Source organism: Lepidochelys kempii, chromosome 19 (genome assembly GCF_965140285.1).
Source record: "Lepidochelys kempii isolate rLepKem1 chromosome 19, rLepKem1.hap1, whole genome shotgun sequence".
NCBI classification, from domain to species: Eukaryota; Metazoa; Chordata; order Testudines; family Cheloniidae; genus Lepidochelys; species Lepidochelys kempii.
The window spans coordinates 16,305,988-16,327,937 of record NC_136398.1 but is presented as its reverse complement, the minus strand read 5'-3'; the positions used below and the strand labels follow the sequence as shown (position 1 = coordinate 16,327,937).

At 44.5% G+C, this 21,950-nt stretch overlaps 1 protein-coding gene across 6 annotated transcripts in view; it reads right to left on the bottom strand.

Moving 5' to 3' along the window:
* HIVEP3 (HIVEP zinc finger 3) overlaps positions 1-21,950 on the bottom strand; it is a 493,156-nt gene that overhangs the window by 393,221 nt on the left and 77,985 nt on the right. For all 6 annotated transcript variants that reach the window (XM_078849452.1, XM_078849453.1, XM_078849451.1 and 3 more), the window contains one exon: positions 21,535-21,644. The gene's annotated coding sequence lies outside the window, so the exon portion shown is untranslated. The remainder of the gene's footprint in view (positions 1-21,534; positions 21,645-21,950) is intronic.

The following is a 21,950-nucleotide window of genomic DNA, read 5'->3' as shown; positions in this document are numbered from 1 at the left end:
GATTTTATTTCAAGTGAAATAAGTGGTACAGTCCACCAATGCAGCACTCTGCTGCGTGAGAGCACAGAGTTCAGATAGGATCCACCATAGGAACTGAAAGTAACAGCAAACAGCACAAAAGCCTGGTTATTTGTCTTGCAAGGTCTGAACTCTTCCACTCGGTTCTAGTCCAGCTCCTGTGTGCTCTGTGCACATCTAGCAAGAGGCAGGGTAGGGGTGTTGTTAAGAAACTGAACTGGGACTCAGGAGATGAAAGTTAAATTCCCAGCTCAGCCACAGACTCGCCGTGTGCTCACTTCACCTCTCCATGCCCCAGTTCTCCATCTTCCACTCTGATGGCTGCTTTTCATCCAGTGACAGGGAATTTTGGCGGGTGCGAACTTCTACGAGACACCCCCACCTCAAAAACCATGAAAAGATTAGATGTGCTATTTCACCGGTGAATATATCCAAGGCAGTTCTCTCTCTCCTTTAACCCATTAAAAAACAAAAGAACTCTGCCCAATTTGCAGCTGAGTGTCAGGTGTTTCCCTTAGGATTTCCGCACTGCACGTTGACAGCACCAAGATACCTTTCTACTGCCAGCAGGAACCCTGACTGTTATCACCGATACTGCTTTGCCCTGGCGCTCGGAAGGAAATCACAGCGGGGGCTGCAGCAAGTGCAAGTGACTGCGCCCAGTTCTAGAGACGTGTGTCTGGAGCGGCGGGTGGCTCTGCTTAGCTGTGCAGCATTTGACTGGACCACTCGAGAGAAGCTGCTTAAAGGCATTCCAGAAACTACTAGATGACGCTGCACTTATGGCACACACACACACAGTCTAAGTGACAGAAAAAATCTCAGCTAGGGCAGGTCACTGTTCTCGCTGTTTGCTGTGAAAGCTCAGCTCCAGCTGTACACAGCTGGGGTAGTCACAGAGGTCTTTCCCAACGCTGTTGGTGGAGCTATTGTTGCTGGCAACCTGTGCTACCTCTCGCCTATTTCTCTCTACGTACCGAGTTCTGTTACCAGCACCATTTCACCAGGGCAGAACTCAACCCTAGGCCGTGGACCACTGAACAGGACTTGCCATAGTATTGGTGCCAATCTTTAAAAAAGGGAAGAAGGAGGATCCTGGGAACTACAGGCCAGTCAGCCTCACCTCAGTCCCTGGAAAAATCATGGAGCAGGTCCTCAAAGAATCAATCCTGAAGCACTTGCATGAGAGGAAAGTGATCAGGAACAGCCAGCATGGATTCACCAAGGGAAGGTCATGCCTGACTAATCTAATCGCCTTTTATGATGAGATTACTGGTTCTGTGGATGAAGGGAAAGCAGTGGATGTATTGTTTCTTGACTTTAGCAAAGCTTTTGACACGGTCTCCCATAGTATTCTTGTAAGCAAGTTAAGGAAGTATGGGCTGGATGAATGCACTATAAGGTGGGTAGAAAGCTGGCTAGATTGTCGGGCTCAACGGGTAGTGATCAATGGCTCCATGTCTAGTTGGCAGCCGGTGTCAAGTGGAGTGCCCCAGGGGTCGGTCCTGGGGCCGGTTTTGTTCAATATCTTCATAAATGATCTGGAGGATGGTGTGGATTGCACTCTCAGCAAATTTGCGGATGATACTAAACTGGGAGGAGTGGTAGATACGCTGGAGGGGAGGGATAGGATACAGAAGGACCTAGACCAATTGGAAGATTGGGCCAAAAGGAATCTGATGAGGTTCAATAAGGATAAGTGCAGGGTCCTGCACTTAGGACGGAAGAACCCACTGCACAGCTACAGACTAGGGACCGAATGGCTAGGCAGCAGTTCTGCGGAAAAGGACCTAGGGGTGACAGTGGACGAGAAGCTGGATATGAGTCAGCAGTGTGCCCTTGTTGCCAAGAAGGCCAATGGCATTTTGGGATGTATAAGTAGGGGCACAGCGAGCAGATCGAGGGACGTGATCGTTCTCCTCTATTCGACATTGGTGAGGCCTCATGTGGAGTACTGTGTCCAGTTTTGGGCCCCACACTTCAAGAAGGATGTGGATAAATTGGAGAGAGTCCAGCGAAGGGCAACAAAAATGATTAGGGGACTGGAACACATGAGTTATGAGGAGAGGCTGAGGGAGCTGGGATTGTTTAGTCTGCAGAAGAGAAGAATGAGGGGGGATTTGATAGCTGCTTTCAACTACCTGAAAGGGGGTTCCAAAGAGGATGGCTCTAGACTGTTCTCAATGGTAGCAGATGACAGAACGAGGAGTAATGGTCTCAAGTTGCAGTGGGGGAGGTTTGGATTGGATATTAGGAAAAACTTTTTCACTAAGAGGGTGGTGAAACACTGGAATGCGTTACCTAGGGAGGTGGTAGAATCTCCTTCCTTAGAGGTTTTTAAGGTCAGGCTTGACAAAGCCCTGGCTGGGATGATTTAACTGGGAATTGGTCCTGCTTCGAGCAGGGGGTTGGACTAGATGACCTTCTGGGGTCCCTTCCAACCCTGATATTCTATCATTCTATGATTCTATGAAACGAACACTAGAAAAAATGGCCACAAATTTATGGAAGGGTTGGGCAGGTAAGAGATTGAGGAGAGGTTTCTGTAGGCAGGTTAATGTGTGAAGCAAATGCTAAGGGAATCAATGGGAACAACTAATAAGAGTTGTTCTAGAGAACACTGCTCAAGCGTTTGGAAATAAGGACAAAATGTGGGTTGCAGCTGATAGCTCCAGGGAGAGAGTGGGTCGATGTCTCACTCGATTTACATGTTATGTCAGCCCCCCTTCCTCCCCACACAAATATTTAATCTGGACGGGGAAGAGTTAGAGAGTATTAGGATTATGAAGGGTGTAAAGGGAAACTGCTCAATCCCTCCTTTTTAGGCTATCCCATAATACTGGAACAGAGCAGTCACTCAGATAAATTAATGGGTGGTCCATTTAGAATCAGTGAAAGAAAATACTTCCCACAGCACAGAACCAATGTGTGGGATTTGCTGCTGCAGGAGGGCAGAATCAAATGCTGTGGCTCCACTTAAAACTGGACCTGATTAATTTTATCTGCAGTAATAAGCCTGGTCCTGATCCCATTGAATTCAGTGGGGTTAAGAGTGGGCCCAATATTTATAGTTAAACATGCAACGATGGGCACATTCAAATCTTGTGTTTTGGGGCATAAATTGGTTGCTGCAAAGACCAGGCAGGAATTTTCCCCCGCCGGTTTGTATACAGGAGGGCATTGCTGGCCAGGTGCATTAGACCTTCACCTTCCTCTGAACCTTCAGCTGTTTGCCACTGGTATAGGCAGGATGAGACAAGAAGGAAGATTATACAGAAACAAGGACCAATAAATAACTTTTATTTTTTTAATGTCAGTAATAGTGGGTCCGATCCTTTCCTACTCAGGTCAGTGGAAGTTTTGCCTTTGATTTCAACGGGACCAGGAACATGCTCAGGGTTTGGGCATGGGGAACATAAATGGTTGCATCCTCCTTCTGTGGTTTGCTTCAGTGTTCATCAATTGCACAGTCCAGGCATTACACAATCTGAGCCATTCCAGGGACATTGTATTTTTCACATGAAATGGCTCTGAACACTGCTGCTGTTTGTTGGTTCTGCATTTCACTCATTTGATCCCTGTTACTTTTCTGGACCTTACCATCTCACAAAATGCTTGGAGCTTCCTGGAGAAAGTCTGACTCCTCTTGTTAAGCCTGCTTTGCTCTCCGTGTGGCTGGTCTGTCGCCACAGCAGCAGCAAGCTACACAATGACTTGGGAGATCTCCATTCAAGAGGTGACTTTGATCTGTGCTCTCTGGGCCAGAGAGGATTTACGTGAACCATGGGCTCTGGTCTAGGGGAACAACATGACCCACACGCACTGCAGAAAGCCCAGCTGGATGGTTCACTGGTGTTGGCACCATAGAATGATAGAATATCAGGGTTGGAAGGGACCCCAGAAGGTCATCTAGTCCAACCCCCTGCTCGAAGCAGGACCAATTCCCAGTTAAATCATCCCAGCCAGGGCTTTGTCAAGCCTGACCTTAAAAACCTCTAAGGAAGGAGATTCTACCACCTCCCTAGGTAACGCATTCCAGTGTTTCACCACCCTCTTAGTGAAAAAGTTTTTCCTAATATCCAATCCAAACCTCCCCCACTGCAACTTGAGACCATTACTCCTCGTTCTGTCATCTGCTACCATTGAGAACAGTCTAGAGCCATCCTCTTTGGAACCACCTCTCAGGTAGTTGAAAGCAGCTATCAAATCCCCCCTCATTCTTCTCTTCTGCAGGCTAAACAATCCCAGCTCCCTCAGCCTCTCCTCATAACTCATTTGTTCCAGTCCCCTAATCATTTTTGTTGCCCTTCGCTGGACTCTCTCCAATTTATCCACATCCTTCTTGAAGTGTGGGGCCCAAAACTGGACACAGTACTCCACATGAGGCCTCACCAATGTCGAATAGAGGGGAACGATCATGTCCCTCAATCTGCTGGCAATGCCCCTACTTATACATCCCAAAATGCCATTGGCCTTCTTGGCAACAAGGGCACACTGCTGACTCATATCCAGCTTCTCGTCCACTGTCACCCCTAGGTCCTTTTCCGCAGAACTGCTGCCTAGCCATTCGGTCCCTAGTCTGTAGCTGTGCATTGGGTTCTTCCGTCCTAAGTGCAGGACCCTGCACTTATCCTTATTGAACCTCATCAGATTCCTTTTGGCCCAATCTTCCAATTGGTCTAGGTCCCTCTGTATCCTATCCCTCCCCTCCAGCGTATCTACCACTCCTCCCAGTTTAGTATCATCCGCAAATTTGCTGAGAGTGCAATCCACACCATCCTCCAGATCATTTATGAAGATATTGAACAAAACCGGCCCCAGGACCGACCCCTGGGGCACTCCACTTGACACCGGCTGCCAACTAGACATGGAGCCATTGATCACTACCCGTTGAGCCCGACAATCTAGCCAGCTTTCTACCCACCTTATAGTGCATTCATCCAGCCCATACTTCCTTAACTTGCTGACAAGAATACTGTTGGAGACCGTGTCAAAAGCTTTGCTAAAGTCAAGAAACAATACATCCACTGCTTTCCCTTTATCCACAGAACCAGTAATCTCATCATAAAAGGCGATTAGATTAGTCAGGCATGACCTTCCCTTGGTGAATCCATGCTGGCTGTTCCTGATCACTTTCCTCTCATACAAGTGCTTCAGGATTGATTCTTTGAGGACCTGCTCCATGATTTTTCCAGGGACTGAGGTGAGGCTGACTGGCCTGTAGTTCCCAGGATCCTCCTTCTTCCCTTTTTTAAAGATTGGCACTACGTTAGCCTTTTTCCAGTCATCCGGGACTTCCCCGGTTCGCCACGAGTTTTCAAAGATAATGGCCAATGGCCATGCAATCACAGCCGCCAATTCCTTCAGCACTCTCGGATGCAACTCATCCGGCCCCATGGACTTGTGCACGTCCAGCTTTTCTAAATAGTCCCTAACCACCTCTATCTCCACAGAGGGCTGGTCATCTCTTCCTCATTTTGTGATGCCCAGCACAGCAGTCTGGGAGCTGACCTTGTTCGTGAAAACAGAGGCAAAAAAAGCATTGAGTACATTAGCTTTTTCCACATCCTCTGTCACTAGGTTGCCTCCCTCATTCAGTAAGGGGCCCACACATTCCTTGGCTTTCTTCTTGTTGCCAACATACCTGAAGAAACCCTTCTTGTTACTCTTAACATCTCTGGCTAGCTGCAGCTCCAGGTACGATTTGGACCTCCTGATATCATTCCTACATGCCCGAGCAATATTTTTATGCTCTTCCCTGGTCATATGTCCAACCTTCCACTTCTTGTAAGCTTCTTTTTTATGTTTAAGATCCACTAGGATTTCACCATTAAGCCAAGCTTGTCGCCTGCCATATTTACTATTCTGGCCCAGTAACTTAGGGAAATGATTTCGTTCTGTTTATTTGCTTCGGAATTTAACACCACCTGAATAAGGTCCCCACTTGGTCTCCTTTTTTTGCAAAGACAAATGGACATGATTTCATATGCTGAAGTGTCTGTACCAACCATAAATTACCCCAATTATAAAAAATTATAAAATTTCCTTTTATATAGAAAAGAAGCCATAGTCTATGCTGTGGCATATGTTTTAACTTTGTACATGATGGTCATAGAGCTGATTCTAGCAATACTCACATGATCTGGAGCTGGTGCCAGCATTGCCACCTGCCCCTATTTTTCAGAAGCGGCTCAATTTTGTTGGAGCAAAACCCTGTCTACCTACCCTGCACAGTCCCATTCCCATCGGCACAAAGTGTGGAAACAGGCCACATGGCTCTGAAACTGAAGTACATTAAGGATGGAAGACAGTTTTCATGTGAGCTAGTGTTCTGGCTGGAAGCGACCCTACGCAAAGCCCTCTGCCACAGTAATCTGTATGGCTGAGGGAGGGAAGGGAAACAGGTGCAAAGATGTCACTAGCCTTAGTAAAGAGGCTTATGCACACAATGTTTGGCCCATGGTCCCTGACACCTAGCTACCCACTCCAGAACACCCCCTTACAGCTCGTGTCACAGAGGGCCCACAAAGCAACATATCCCCAAGTTTTCACATCAAGTGGAGGAGCCAGAGTTGATAATGGAAACCATCTGCCTTTATGTTCCCCTGTGGTACACAGATTTTCCGACAGGTGCCAAAATAGAGCATCCTGCCAGAATATGACCCTTTGGTTTATACACTTGCTTTACATCTATGCAGTACATACTTATCTATACGTAAGTGCCTAGACACACTCAACACCTAGCGTTTTCTAAGTATTGTGGAAGAAATGCCAAATTGCTGACTAAATCTCAGATCAAACAGGGCTAAAGAGTCTTAGCAAACAGCTGAGAGCTGGGAATTCTTCTGCTAATCCTTACACAAATCTACTAATGTTACAGCTAGTCTACACTGCCGCAACAGCGCTTTAACATGGCTTGCGTGGTCACGGCTCTAAAAAACCCAACTCCACGAGGGGCGTAGCTACCAGTGCAGCTCCCAGCACTGCTGCCCTGTCTACACAGGCGCTTTACAGCACTGTAACTTGCTGTGCTCGGGGGGGTGCTGCACCCCTGAGCGAGAAAGTTGCAGCCCTGTAAAGTGCCAGTGTAGACAAGCCCTTACAGTACCTCTGTTGCTACCAATGCTTCACTTATCCCTTTTAGCAACTGGCCTATGCACCAACTTCACATAACTGAAGAAAAGAGAGATACCATCGTCTACTGCACAGGGCCCTCTCATGCAGCTAAACTAGTCTCGGCTCCCATTTTCCCTCTCCCCTTACTGGGCCCCCAGTATGTATCAGTCCTCAGCGGAGGCATGGGATGATAAGTGAGTGCTTGAGCACCACTGCTTTACCAGGGGACATGAAGGACCAGGGGCAGCTTAACTGCATATTTCATAAATAATGTACATGTTCTGCAGGCTCTTTTTCAGAGCTCAGGCATGTGGGAGATGCTGCTGAGGCAGAAACTGGACACCTATGGTGACCCCTAGTGAAGTATATGCATGTGTCTATGTGTATGTGTGTGTCCACCTGCCTATCAACTAACCAGAGTGTACTTTGTGTGGCTACGGAAATCCCAGACGAGGATTAGATTTTACTGAGGATGGTTTCAGGATGTTTGTGTTCTCATTCTATGTTTGTGACATTTGTTGACAGGGGAGTTGCGCAGTGAAGGAGGGGTCACTTTAGGGGGGCAAAGCTGAGACCAGCCAGGCACTGCTTTGGCTGCTTCATTCTTCCCTTGAACAAGGCGTTGGAGGCCTGGCAGTGCCCAGATAGCTCTTAGGCCTGCATGCTGCCAGCTGGATAGGTAAGAGAGCCAGGGCTCCAAGCTGTCACTATAGAGAGAGCAGGATCATTCTGGGATTCCACGGGGAGGACCAACTGCGCCAGGGCAGCTGCTGGACCACTGCAGCAGTGTCGACGGACACAGTAGCTAGCCTAGCTCAATGCCCAGCCTCAATCCAGATGGTGGTAGGATGGCTCTGCACTGCTGGTAATGATTTCATATGGGGATGCATGGTGAGCAACAGGCATGCTAGGAGGTCCAAACAGTGATTAGGTATGCCCTTTTCGCTTGTGCAGACAAGGCCATATAGTCAGTAGCAGCAAAGATCCACTGCCTTACAATGCTTATTGAAGAGTATCATAAGCAGTGATACATCCTGGTCTAACACTTTATACATAGTTTTTATTTTTCCAGTCAAAATGGAAATAACCGGTTTTAAAATGGTGATGCGGTTCTCTGCCCTGGCTCTGGGATTTACCCAGCTGCAATGTCTTTACACTGCTAGAGAAGTTACTACTGACCTCCTTGGACCAGACATTCTAAGGAGGAGGGGTAATTTTTTTACTATGAACTAGATGCCTGCATCTATAGCCTATAGTCCAAGAACTCCACCTATGACTGAATCTATAGCACTGTGCAATTCCAGAGTGCTTCTGGACACTCATGGCATTCCTTCTGTGTAGACTGTTTGTTTCTAAACAGACAAGCTTTTTATTCAAAAAAAATCAGTCACATTCATTAACAGAAATATAGGCAAATTGTGAAAAGACAAATGCATACATTTTAATGCAAAATACTGTCAATGAAAATCACTTCCCCCTCAACATATCTACCAAGACCTGAGTTCAGGGGCTTCTGTTCTCCCAGCAGATGATTTGCCAGCTATTAAAACAGCATTTAGGCTTTCTATTATGTTTTACGTATTTTTGATACTATCTACAACTGCAAAAGAATTCAGGCTTTAGCATATTGAAACAAAAACAGTTCCCTTCACACGAATACTCGGATGCTATTTTCTGGTTAATAAATACACTGCGTTAATTTATTAAGTGAATAAAATCTGGGAGCCTGGGACTCATGAGCTGCTGTGCTATGGCTAAAATAGCTTAACTGCTGATTCCCTGCCCTGGAGACCAAAGCTCAGATTGCGTACATCTACTCGGGTGTGCAAACTGCAACACAGCATCTGAGGGCTGGACATGGGAGAAGTGGCATTGGCCCCTGTAGGTAAGAAGGTAAGAATGGAAAATTTCCCTGACTGTTGCTTTTACTGGTACTGTAGTTTTAGGGCTGGCATATCCAGCGACCTTCGGTGGAAAAGGTGCAGGGGCTGTTGCCACTTCATGGTTTTCAACTGGGGGGAAAAGACAAAAGTGTCACAATCCTGCTATCACAGAAACCAGTGGGTTATTTCCAGTTGTCACTGGAAGGAATGAGAGGATAATTAGGCCCTATGTTAGCACAATGATAAGGCTGCAGAGATAGCACTCAAAATTAAGAAAATGTAAACATTAATGTTAGCCACATAGCATGAAATCATTCTTCCTTGTACCAACATATGAAATGTACGACCATATGAAAGAGTGTTTAATTACATGGTTTAAATAATATGGATGGGATTTTCAAAGGCATATAAGGGGTGAGGCACTGACAATTTAATTGGCACTTAACTCCCTTTGGATCCTTTCAAATCCTATCCAAAATGTACTCTCATTCATTGTACTACTGCATCACATGCACATAGGTGTCTACAATAACTGTGATCACATGCAGTAATTAGAGACTATCAGAACACAAAGGCATAACAGGAGGCAGAGTTAAGGTTGTGTGTTCATCCTTAATTTTTATATTTCCTTATTCCTGAGTGATTAAATATCCAACTTTAGAAAACCAGAATTATGGAAATGGGGTCTCTTCTAACAGGCATCAGATGGAAAAGGCCAACTAGTGTTGATCAGGTCACTGGGAAGCCACACACCAGTAGACTTATGCACCAGTCAACCAAAGCTGAGACTGACCAAATCCTCATACTAAAGCTTTAGATCTGTTTAAGGTATTTAGATTGTCTTAAGTCCTTATATTGGCACAACCTGTTTAAAATGATCTAAGACTTAAGATTGGTTTAAGCTGCTTATGCAGCTTATTTAAAGCTTTAGAAAGGTTTAAACTGCTAGGAACATTCCCCAAAAAAGCAAATCGGGGAAATTGCAGGGAGTCTGGGGATGCTCCTGCCACCTTAAGGATATTTTTTTTAATTGTGTACTTGCAAGTGTATATGAGTGTACAGGTATATAAAAGTGTATTTTGCTTGCAATACTAAAAGATAAAGTCAACCTTTGGTCAAGTGGGACATGCTAAGTCTACAAATACTCAGCTTGCTAATGACTTCAACTGGCATCAGTTGGCCTTTCATGATTGGTCTCTCTCGCTATCCATGGGTTTTAAAGAACCTGGGAAATTAAATGTAAAAACTATATTAATGCCAAACTGTGGCTGCATAGTTGAGCAAACAAAATAAATGTGACAGCTTTGCAGCCCTTCTAACTAGGTGCCAATGGCAGCGACAAGGGCTGGGCTCAATCTGTCGTGGGGTCCTTTTCTAAAATAAATAAAATTAAGCTTGGGCCCCCCACCCAGAGCCATTCTGCTACTTCTAGATCTGAGAAATCAAAATAGAACCTGTTGGGTCACCTTAATTATACCTGAGTGGGGTTTAAGTGGATGGGGATTGTGTGTATATGTTCACTGCAAGAAAAATATGTGTTCTTAACTTGGGGTTGGGCTGGGAAGTCAGCTGTGCACCACCATCATTCCAGTCTGGCTCTGCTGCAAAGCTAACTCTGATCTACTACCACAGTTGTGCTTAGCCTAGCCTGGTCCAATCTAGTCTAATCCCATTCTGTCTCACTCCATACATGGTTCAGAATCTCCGGGTAGGGAATCCAGAGCAAAACATAACCTTTGGTAAGAATCCCCACTCCCCAGCCCCTGGTCTCTACAACAGAGCCCTCTACCCCTCTTCTTTATGAACCTGAACCTCATTCCCAAACCAGAGACCACTACCTGAAAGTAAGGGTGACATCTACTCCAGGCCTCACCTCCTACAATTCTTATGCCCTCTTGTGGGTACGGTTACAGTAACAGTTATCATTTATACAGTCAGAACAGACAAATCCCAACAAAACACACTATGTAGAACTATAAAAACAACAAGGAGTCCGGTGGCACCTTAAAGACTAACAGATTTATCTGGGCATAAGCTTTCGTGGGCTAGAACCCACTTCATCGGATGCAGAACTACGGGTAAGCAACATTGTAATTCATGGAAAAGAGGCTGGTGCAAACTGGTTTTCCCCCTTTTCCCCTATAGAGGGAGCAGAGTGTTCCACCCTTCTAAGCCTTCTAGCTCGGGTTTATAGTTACATTTGAACATCCAGTCTTATTTCATCTATTTGCATATATGCACTAAAATACAGAGCCATGCTCTGCTCACTTTTACACAAACATAAATCCAGACTATCCCCCATCCCCCTATAAGCCATGATCATGTAATTAAAGGCTGTTTACATGATCATGGCTTATTTTAGGGCATGTCTACACTGCCCCCTTTGGGGGAGTGAATAGCAGTGCACACCAAAGTGCATGTGCATGCTGTGGGTGCAAATGTAAAGGTTCCCAGTTTGCACTAATGTAATCCTCTTCAAACAGGATTACAACAGTGTAAACTAGGAACCTTTAAGTTTGTATCTGCAGTGTCCACATGGGGGAGTTACATTGCAGCACTTTGGTGTGCACTCCTGTTCCCACCCCTGGAAGACAGGCCCTTAGCTACATATGTACCAAAGGCTGTAGAAAACACCATATTGTATGTTAAATGAGAAATAACAGATACACAAGGGGAAGAATTAAGGTTACATGCTAAACTTTTGCATTGCTTAACTGTGCAAACTTAACACTGCATTAACACAGACTTACTTTGTTTGAATTTGTATTATGTTATTGCCTGGTACCAGATTGAGGACGAGAGCATTCAGTCCTGGAAAGTGAAAGAGGCTTTTTGATAACCAACTTTTTCCCCTCACCCCATTTCTGTAAATCAGGAGTATGCTTCATTAGCAACAGCTCATGTACATGAACAGCATTCACAATGGCAAATGCTGAGCAAACCACAAATGATCATGAAGGAACACACATCCATATAAATGGCTGTGGAATGAGTATTAGAAGTAGGGGTACCTATAGATACCTACTGTATACACCTATCCAAGGAAAGACTTACACTCCATCCAAAGATCCATCCATTATGTTTTCTTCATTAAGGGGCAGGAGAGAGAAAAACTGCTGTAGCAATCATTCACATTCATAAGAATGTGTGGCACCCCGAAAAAATGTATGGAATTCCTATCAATATCAAGTAATAATACTTTCCACTGATGCATTGCTTTGCACTTGTCGATCAAAATGTATTTTCCAAACAATAATTACTTAAGACTTGCAAAACCTCTGTTAGATAGGTACCATTATACTCTGAGACACAGACATGTGAAGCGTCTAGTGTTTAGTTACAAAGCAAGTCAGTCACAGGGCTGTGAATAGAACCCAAAAGTTCTGACCTGACCACTAGAAACTTTCCCTCCGATAATGGAAGTTCCACCTGCAGATCTCCGGCAGCATGAGTCTTGTGTGCAGTTACTGCTGTTTTTTCATGCAGCTTTTCTGTTACACAACATAGCAATGAAAATTCAAAATGCACAGATCACTGAGCTTTTCTGCAGCTTTGTCATGACATGCTTCACCCTTGTGTTAATAAACTTGCAAACCATTCCAACTAAATTAAGTACTTTGGGGATTTAGTTATTTTCCTAGTGTTCCCACTAAAAGTTTGTTTTCTAGCACACTTCTGAGTTATGTCGTCATTCATAATGTATTTGCATTTGCAATACTGGTCAACCTGAAGGAACGTTAACCAGTGCCAGTTGCCATGGGCTGTTACAAATCAGAACACAGAAATGCAAATTCTGTGAATGAGGGGTGAAATAAATGGTGACTCGAATCAGCCAGCGACACCTCCACTGGAATGGTCACTTAAACAATCAGGCATACACAAGTTCTTACAACTCCACATACTTCATGTACTGGTTAAAAACAACACACACACCCTTACAACTAAACGCACTACCACTTCTGAACCATTTAATAATGCCAGATATTGGAACTGGTGCAAAAGTCTGTGAGCCAAAGCCATCAGATGTATGATAAAGTTCAAAAGTGCACTTCCCTCCAGCTACCAGACGGTTCCAAACATTTTTCTTCCCTACAGACTGAAAGTCCAATAAGTGAAAGCTAATTGCCTCTGTATAATTTGCTAAACGACACATACCTTCCATTATTATCATCTAGTATTTGTATTATGTAGCGCCGAGATGCTCCAATCAAAACCAGGGCCTTACTGTGCTAGACACTGCAAACATATATAGTGACAGACAATTCCTGCCCTCTAAAGCTAACAATCTAACTGCACAAGACAGACGAGGGGTGGGACAAAAAATGTATTATTATCCCCTTTTATTTACAGAAAACTGATGCAGAGATTAAGTAACTTCCCACGGTCAATCAGATTGTCAGTGGCAGCCAGGAATTGAATCTAGATCTGTCCCAGACTGGTAAGCACAATACCATAATCCTTCCACCTTTTCAGACTACATTTTTGTTTTCCAAACGATAATAACAGTAATACAATAATCATATTCCTATGTAGGAGTGTAAGCTCCCCAGGGCTGGGGCAATGTGTTTTCCTTGTCTGTAAGCCCCGGGGGCTGTTGAAATAATCAGAATACCAGCATCTGCAGAGTGTATCTCAGTATTTTCTCCAGGGATGATAAATTGTGGTAATCACTGAAAGAAGACGTTATTCTATGTATTATTACATGTAATGCAATGAATCTACTGGAAAACATGTGTAATTCCAGTCCAGCTAACGTAATAGTCCTTCCAAAACTGTGACTAGTAGTTAATGGGTTTGGAGAGCACAGATGACTTTCAATGGGACTTCAGCTCCAAAGTCACTCAGGTGCTTTGGAAAACTCAGTCCTTACGATTTTGCGTACCTAACAAAAAGACAGTTGGGCCTGTGCCACAAACATCAAGATCCGAATCTAACCATCCCCAGAATTCAGGGGTGTTGATAGGTTTCGCATTGGACTCATCGTGGAAAAATAAAACCCAATAATCATATTACATAGTTGTGCAGGTTTGCCTACATATAGTGACAGGGCTACACTTTTAATTCATTCTTGACACATCTTCCACAAACCTGGGACTCCCAACTCTGCTGGCCATATATCTATGCACCCTGTAGGCAATGTGCGATCTCCAGGAAGCAGTCTGCTTTCATAGATTAACACATCCTTTTCATCACTGTCAAAGCTATTCCGAAGTTTATGACTCTCCAATCTGTCCAATGAGACAGCCTCATTGATCCAACTGTTAAATTTCTCATATAAAACCTCCACTCTGTCTCTTGGTGGGATTAGGACATACCTCCATCAGAGACATCAGAATACGAAACCACTCTAATGGCCTTCCTCCAAACTTGCCTTGAGCACAAAGCACTTCCTCCCTTCACCTAACACCATCTGGCCAGGTATCAGGCTCATTAGTCCCATAAGTAATATAAAGAAATTACGTTGTAACAGATCATAATATATTTGACTAAAACTGTGATTAATTACAATTAAGGTGGTAGTGGTCCATGCCTTTTGGAGCTGTCCCTGCTCTGTAGGAATGTGATTTGAATTAGCAATCATATTGTTTATTCATCTCTAGCAACAGATGCTTGGCAGACTGAAATCAACATTTTTTTTTTAAAAAATACAGTAAGAAAACTGTTTAAGCTGTTTTGGGGTTGCAGGCCATTAAAATTCACCTGATTATGGAGCCACTGAATAGCAACCTGAACCATTTTTGCACAAACTTTCCCATAACATTCACTTTCAGGTGTACACCAAGACTGGAAAAAGACAGACTGAAAATTTCAGGAAGTTACAAGCAAATGAATATAGGGGAATAGAATGGAAACACACCTGCAACCTGAACCATAGTGGTTACTAATGTTCCCCCTACAGTGAGATACATGTGGCCTTTTTACCATTGTGAGAAGTCAGGAAGGGGGCGAATCTGTATACAGACTGAGAAGTGAGGAATTGGTGTCTATTGACTCACTAAGGCCAGAAGGCACCAGCAGACCGTCCAGTCTGACCTCCTGTATATCACAGGCCACCAACACCACTCAGCACCTGCACACTGAACCCAACAACCCAAATGAGATCAAAGTATCACAGCTGACAGGAGACTAGACCATTATGTGTCACAGGCAGAGAAGAGGAGGGACTGAGGTGCAACAGGCCTGAGGTCCCTGCAATGACAGGGAAATGATTAAGGGAGATATACCCAGATAATCCTGTCACATGACATTGCAGAGGAAGGCCAAAAATACAAAACAAAACAAAAAAAGAGCCCAAGGTCCCTGCTAACCTGACCTGGGGGGAAATTCCTTCTCAACCAATCAAATGGCGACAAGTTGGACTCTGAGCATGTGAGCAAGAACCAACCAGCCAAAAGAGATAGAATACTCAGTGCTACCTCAGAGCCCTTGCCCACCTCAACCAACGTCCCATCTCCCGCCATGGACAGCCCTGATACATGAGAGGAAGCAGGATGGAAACAAAAAACCTAGAACACACTGCTGGAGGGGGGTAGGGGGTGGGGAATCCCTTCCTGACCCCTGCAGGTGGCTGACTGAAACCCTGAAGTGTGACCATAATGAGTAAGTGACTTGGAAAATGGCCTGTGGATAGGCAGGGATTTGTAACCCATATTGCACAGGTGTGTGAGCCAGGGTGGGAGAGGTAGGAGGGTTTTGGATCTATTGGTTGAGGCAGTGAAGGGATGTGTTTGCAGAGTTAATGTTGTCTCTGGAACACTCACTGTGATATTTTATACATGATAATTTTTTAAGAGATTGTCTGAACTGTGAGGACATTTGACTATTTATCAACCTTCCCTAAACTATTTCCAGACCTATAAAAGAGGATTCTTTTAACAGTAACATTCCTTGGCATACATAGCGTATGTTTCAACTCTGCGGGTAACTTGTAACCTGTTAAGAAGGTAAAGACATTTTTTGTTTGTTAACATAAATAAATGCGGAAGGCTTTTGTCTGAGATTATATCTATGTTATTATGGGTGGAGCACGTTTGATTAATTTAGGGATGACTATTATTTTTCATGGACATCACTGTGAAATCAAGAATCACGCATTTGCTTAGACTGGTGGTCCCCAACCTGTGGTCTGTGAAGCACCAGTACATCAGGGAGTCCTTCCTGGTGGATCATGGGGTGCTTGCTCTTCCTTTTTGTTTCCACTTGCTAAACATCTTTAACAGATACATTAACCACTTCCGAAATACCTCTCTTCCATATAAGCAGTTGCCATAGTTTCCACACAGATGTTATGAGATCATAAATGGGAGTGGAAGTATCCAAGAGACAATCTATCTACTAAATATTGGTCCATGCCATGAAAATATTTGGGAGCCCAAGAGTTAGGCAATCTGATTGGTGAACATTATTCCAGCTCTCAGTAATATAAATTACTTAAGACGTGAACAACAGAATGATTCAGTCATGAGCCAGGTTTTCTCTTATGTATGTAACCATAAGGATTATTTATAAAATAACACATTCCTCCAAGTATTTTTTTATGGCTGCTAGTGACCGGTGAATGCTCAGTCATGAAATAAATAAATAAATAAATAGAAAGCCTGGAGTCTACAGCAGTTGGAACTCCTCATTTCTGTTCTCAACTCTGCCAGCAACTCGTACTGAGATCTTGGCCAAGTCATTTCCCCATCTTCCTCGTTTTCCACAGAGTAAGAAGAGAGAGTCCTAAATGTTAACAAAAATCCATATCACCTCTTCCTCCCACAGCAGTTACACAATGAGCCCAAAGGGGAGCCAATACATGGGTTAAGCAGTTGGTACCTCTCTACCCTCAGCACAGATATTTTGAGTCTTTCAAAAATTCAGGTGAAGATGTTGGGACCTATCAATTCTGACATCTCCATGGGAGTACGATTAGTAATCTTTAAACATGGTTAAGCAGCACATTGACCTTTGTCTGAATCTCACTTTGCTACCAACAAACTAGAGGCAACACTGACTAGGCCACCAAAGAAAGGAATACATTAGGGCTTAAGATTCCTTTCTAATTATTTGTATTACCGTAGCACCTAGGAGCCACAGTCACAGACCAGGGCCCCATTGTGCTAGGCAAACACTGAAGAATAAGAGAGTCCCTGCCCAGTCCTTGGGACATCCATGCTAATGGGTGACACACATGCTTCTCAGTCATACCAGCTGTAGGTGCTTAGTTGTTGTGTTGAGCCAGCCAGATGTTTTTAGCCTCAAATCAGCATAGACTTGTTTTCATTACCACTATACAGAGGAAAGTGACTTGCTCCCAGCTGGTTCATTTACAAATGACAGTTTTGGGTCAGTGTTGTATTACTATTGTCCTGACCCTGTGTCACGGAAGAGCAGACTCAATGCTCTGGAACTGCTCTGAATGAAGTTCAGACAGGACCCTCTTGTAGTGTGACACCCCTGAGGGCACACTCTCACTAGGGCAAGCATCCTTGGTTTCAGCACCTCCTGGGTCTGACCTCGGAGCATTCAGCACCCTGTTTCATGCCGTGAGCTCCCCACAGTAAGTCCACCTGAACAGGACACCTGGCGAAGTCTTATGTGCCCCCAAAGGGGCCACGCACCCCAACTTCTAGTCAGCAATGACTCTTAGTCAGCGCCGTAGAACAGAAGGGTTTATTCGTTGTCTGGAACACAATGTAGAACAGATCTCGTTAGCTCAGAAAGCAGGAAGTTACAGCAAAGTCCATCTTGGGGAGACCCAGAGCCCTGGGATGTGCCCCCTCCCCGAGCCCCAAACCAAGAGACTGACCAGCTTCCAGCCGCCCCCACTCAGTCACGCCCAGTTGCCACTCCTCTGTCCTTTGTCTGTTTCTTGGACAAACCGGTCACCTGGCCTCCAACTCTCTCACAGTTCTCCAACTCCTCTGGCTGGCTCTTGCAGAAGAGGGGTTCCAGCATCATGTGCCAGCATGCAGAATGTTTGGCTATTGTCTGGGCCCAGGGAGCTAGACAGCAGTCACACCTGCCCTCTAGGGGTCTCTGCAAAATCACACACCCTTGTCACACCACCAACACACAGGGGAAACTGAGGCCCACACAGAGTACTCAGACAAAACATTAAGAAAATTCTCACTTCGTCACACCCTGTTCCATTCCTCACCAGCTTCACATCATGAATGAAGAGAGCTAAGACTCATAGTAATCACTGAACCAACTGAAATCTAGGTGCAAATCCTGAACTAAGCAAATGAAATACAGGATGAGGAGAAGGCAAAACACTCTCTAAACCAGAGCTTTTCAAACTGGATTCACCATGTTTGCCACATCCACAAAGTGTCTGGATTTTACTTAGAAAATTTCTTACATTTACATAATTTTTTTTTAACAGGACAACCATACTTCTTTCCAAAAATCAAAAAAGGTATCAGGATATTTGAAAACCACTGGTCTTAACTACGGCTAAGTACAAAAATTACCATACACCACATTAGCCCAGTGTGGTGTATTCAGAGGCATTCAAGGGGTCTCAGGTATCTCTTTTCAAAGGCCTTGATTTCCACACCCAGTAATGACCATCTGCCCAGAACGGTCTCTGCTTTCCAAGGCATCAGTTTAGACTATCAGGCTGGTCCAAGTCACATTTCAGAATTTTCAGTATCTTGTAAACCACTATTCTATACACTTATCTCTTAGTGTGTGGGTGTACACATCTACATTAATAGCTGTTTTACAAACACGACAACCAAAAGGACCAGTAGTCTCCTATGAGATTGTGGTGCTACTCTGTGACCCAGCTTCTAAAGGTGTTCAGAATGATTAACTCTACTCCTATCTTCCCCTTTCCATCCCCAGGAGTTGGAGAATAACAATAATCTCATTTATGGAGGGCCATAAATTCCCACGAAATCCTGAAGTACTTTAGAAACTATATACAGTATTGTACAAGAGTTACTGCATATACCATTTGAATGCAGACACCTCTGGGGTGGAATAAGATAGCTATTTAGAAGCACGCAGCAATCCCACATAACCATTCACAACAGGAAGTAAAGTTAATTACATCCAAATGAAACTACAGGGGGAATTTTGGGAGGGACAATGAAGTTACCCCAACTGGAATTTGGCCAGAACACTCAGGTTTCCCTATTTTTGAAAAAAAAAGCCATGGAATCTTTAATGACCACAGAGAGATGAGGCCCTTGATGTTAATATCCTGTCAGCAGCACATCACCCCCTGGCACCATGATGGAACAATGGTTCTAAAGTGACTCAGTAGGAAGAGCAGCTCCTAGTGAGTCACCAAGACCACTTTCCTGCAGCTCCTAGAGTTTTCTTTGGAGGTTTCTCATCCAAATACTGTATCTCAACCATCCTGCCAACCCCTGCTAGTCTGAATTTACTGAAGCCCAAAGACTGGAAATGAACAGGGTCTCTCACATGGTAGCGCTTCACATGACAAGCTGTGCAAACAAGCTGGCTACAACAAAATAAATAAATAAACCCACTTCGTTTGCTTCCAGCCAAGAGGATTCCTGCCCCCTTAAGTGGAAACAAAATCTTGAAAAGAATCTATTAAATAGCAGCGCTACAGCTTCGGTTCACTGACGGTCATGCTCCTAGAGTAAAACCAGAGACAGACTCTTATCTCTGCAGAAACAATGCCCCATAACTAAGTGATCTGAGGTGTATTGGTCTGCTATGGGGGTATGCCAGAGTTGTTAAAGTACAGGTTACATTTTCTCCACGCAGTATGGACTTGGATGGTGACAAGTTCACATCAGGATAGAGTTGCCATTTCAGGAAAGGACAGGAAGGGGAGGGACGGGAGAGGGAGAAAGAGGTGCACACACACATTGCAGAAGCAATCCTCGGAATCTCCAGGGGCCGACTAGCCAAAGAGTCAGCAGCTGCACAGGTAAAGGACTGGCGGAAGAGTACTTAATGACAGTTCAGACACGTGGTAAATGACTCAGAGAAAGAAACTGGGCTTGTAGGAATAGTCTCAGATCAACACAGTCACTGAGCCAACAATTTGTTTTAATCATACTGCATGCACATTATTCACCCATGTCTATGAATTCCTAATTAAAGTAATTAGTTGGGGGAGATATATCCACAACAATTGTTTTTAGGGGACTCACTAGGGTGTTCCTATGAAACACCATGTGTCATGCGCTGAACGCTCTTGGCTTTTACAATTAATCAATGGCAAACTTCTTGCAGACCATTTCCTGAATACCTGGTTCAAAATGAATGGCCATTTCTACAATAGGCAGCTATTCTCTATCACACAGAACAAAATCCCGACTGTTCACAAAACTCCCTAAAGACATCAAGATCTAGCCCCAGATTCCCAGGCTAAGAGCTAACTTTTGCCCTCAGAGGTTCATGGCACTGAAGTCAACAGGAGATCATACATAAGATGAGGACAGAATCTGGCCCCAAAAGAGCCCTCTGCAGTCGCTGCTGCAATTCCAGTCTTGCAGTTCTGTGAAACACAGCCGAAAACTGAGTGCATGAACCAGACACGCAGCCAGGTACTGCATGAGGTTGCTGTACAGCATCTGCAGAACAATGTCAGAATAGCCCGCCAAAATCTAAGAAGGCTCATAGAAAAGGGCAAACCTATGAAGATAAGAAAATCCTAACACTGACTGTATCCAAATATTATCTGGCAGGGTATAAGGAGAACTGCCGGTGACCAGGCTTTGTGTAGGAGAGAGGAAATTCAAATTCAATTATGGTCAGGGATTTGCCTGTGAAAATGAGGGATGGGTCAAATCTCCCTTTTTTTACATCAGATGGCACATCAATGAGTAGCTCTGAGTATTCACCAGAGACAGAGTACGAATACCAGACATGACAACAGAACGGGGCCTTTTCATACCAACTCAACATAGCCGTGAGAGGTGACACAACGCTGGCTCTAGCAGGATGAGGCTTCCCAGAGAGCAACATGCTCATTTTTCCTGAATGCAATGGTCAGGACCTCTGCTAGGGGTAAATGCCCCAAACAGCAGTATGTCAATCTTATTCTTAGCCGGCCGACAAGGCATTTTACTTCTACCCACATTGGCCTCCTCTGTTCCACGAGCAAAATATGGCTACACTGGGAGAAAATGAAGTTGCTGTCAATCGACGATGAATTCAGGCAACAGCCAAAGCTAATTAAAAAAGAGCAAACAGCAGTGTGGATGTCTCAGCGTGGCACAGATAGGGTTACACTCTCGATGTATGCTGATTGACACAGCTAAGGTTACTTCAGGCTCACAGCTCTCACCCATCACGCCATGCAGAGCAGTGAGCTCAGCCCACCCAGGGAACACACAGACTCACACACACAGACACAGCACACAGCACACAGCAGCACAGCCCAACCGGCTGTCTCAACAGCAACCTGACACCTTTCGTAAGGAAAGCGCAGGCAAAATGGAATCTTGCTGTGCTGTTCTCCAACTGCAGCAATAGTCAAAAACACTACACCACCCCACACGCATACGCAGACACACGCAGAATGCAAAACCCCAGTGCCTACCTTCGCTGTCTGACGGCAGGCAGATTCTGTACTTGTTTGGCTTGGTGATTGTGCCCTTCTTTATGAAGTGTTCTGATCAACCAATGCTATTTGCGTTCTTTCATTAGCACCTGTTTCAAGCAAGGAAGGGAAAAGCTCATTATGAGATCAGCTTCCTTTTAAAATAAAAATAAGATTAGTAGATTGACTGTGCCAAATAATAACAATGGCAATGATAAAACATATATATTAAAGCCCCAAACTAGGCAGTTTAATAATGGGAGATCCTGCAGGTTGTGAGCATGCTCCAGCCGGAACAAATCCTTTCTCTGTTATTCCTCTGAATAAAAATAAACCATGGTCAAGAAACCCAAACGGAAGCGTCCTCCTAGAATCCCTGCTGCTGAAAAATCTGTAATAAATTCAGCCTGAAGATG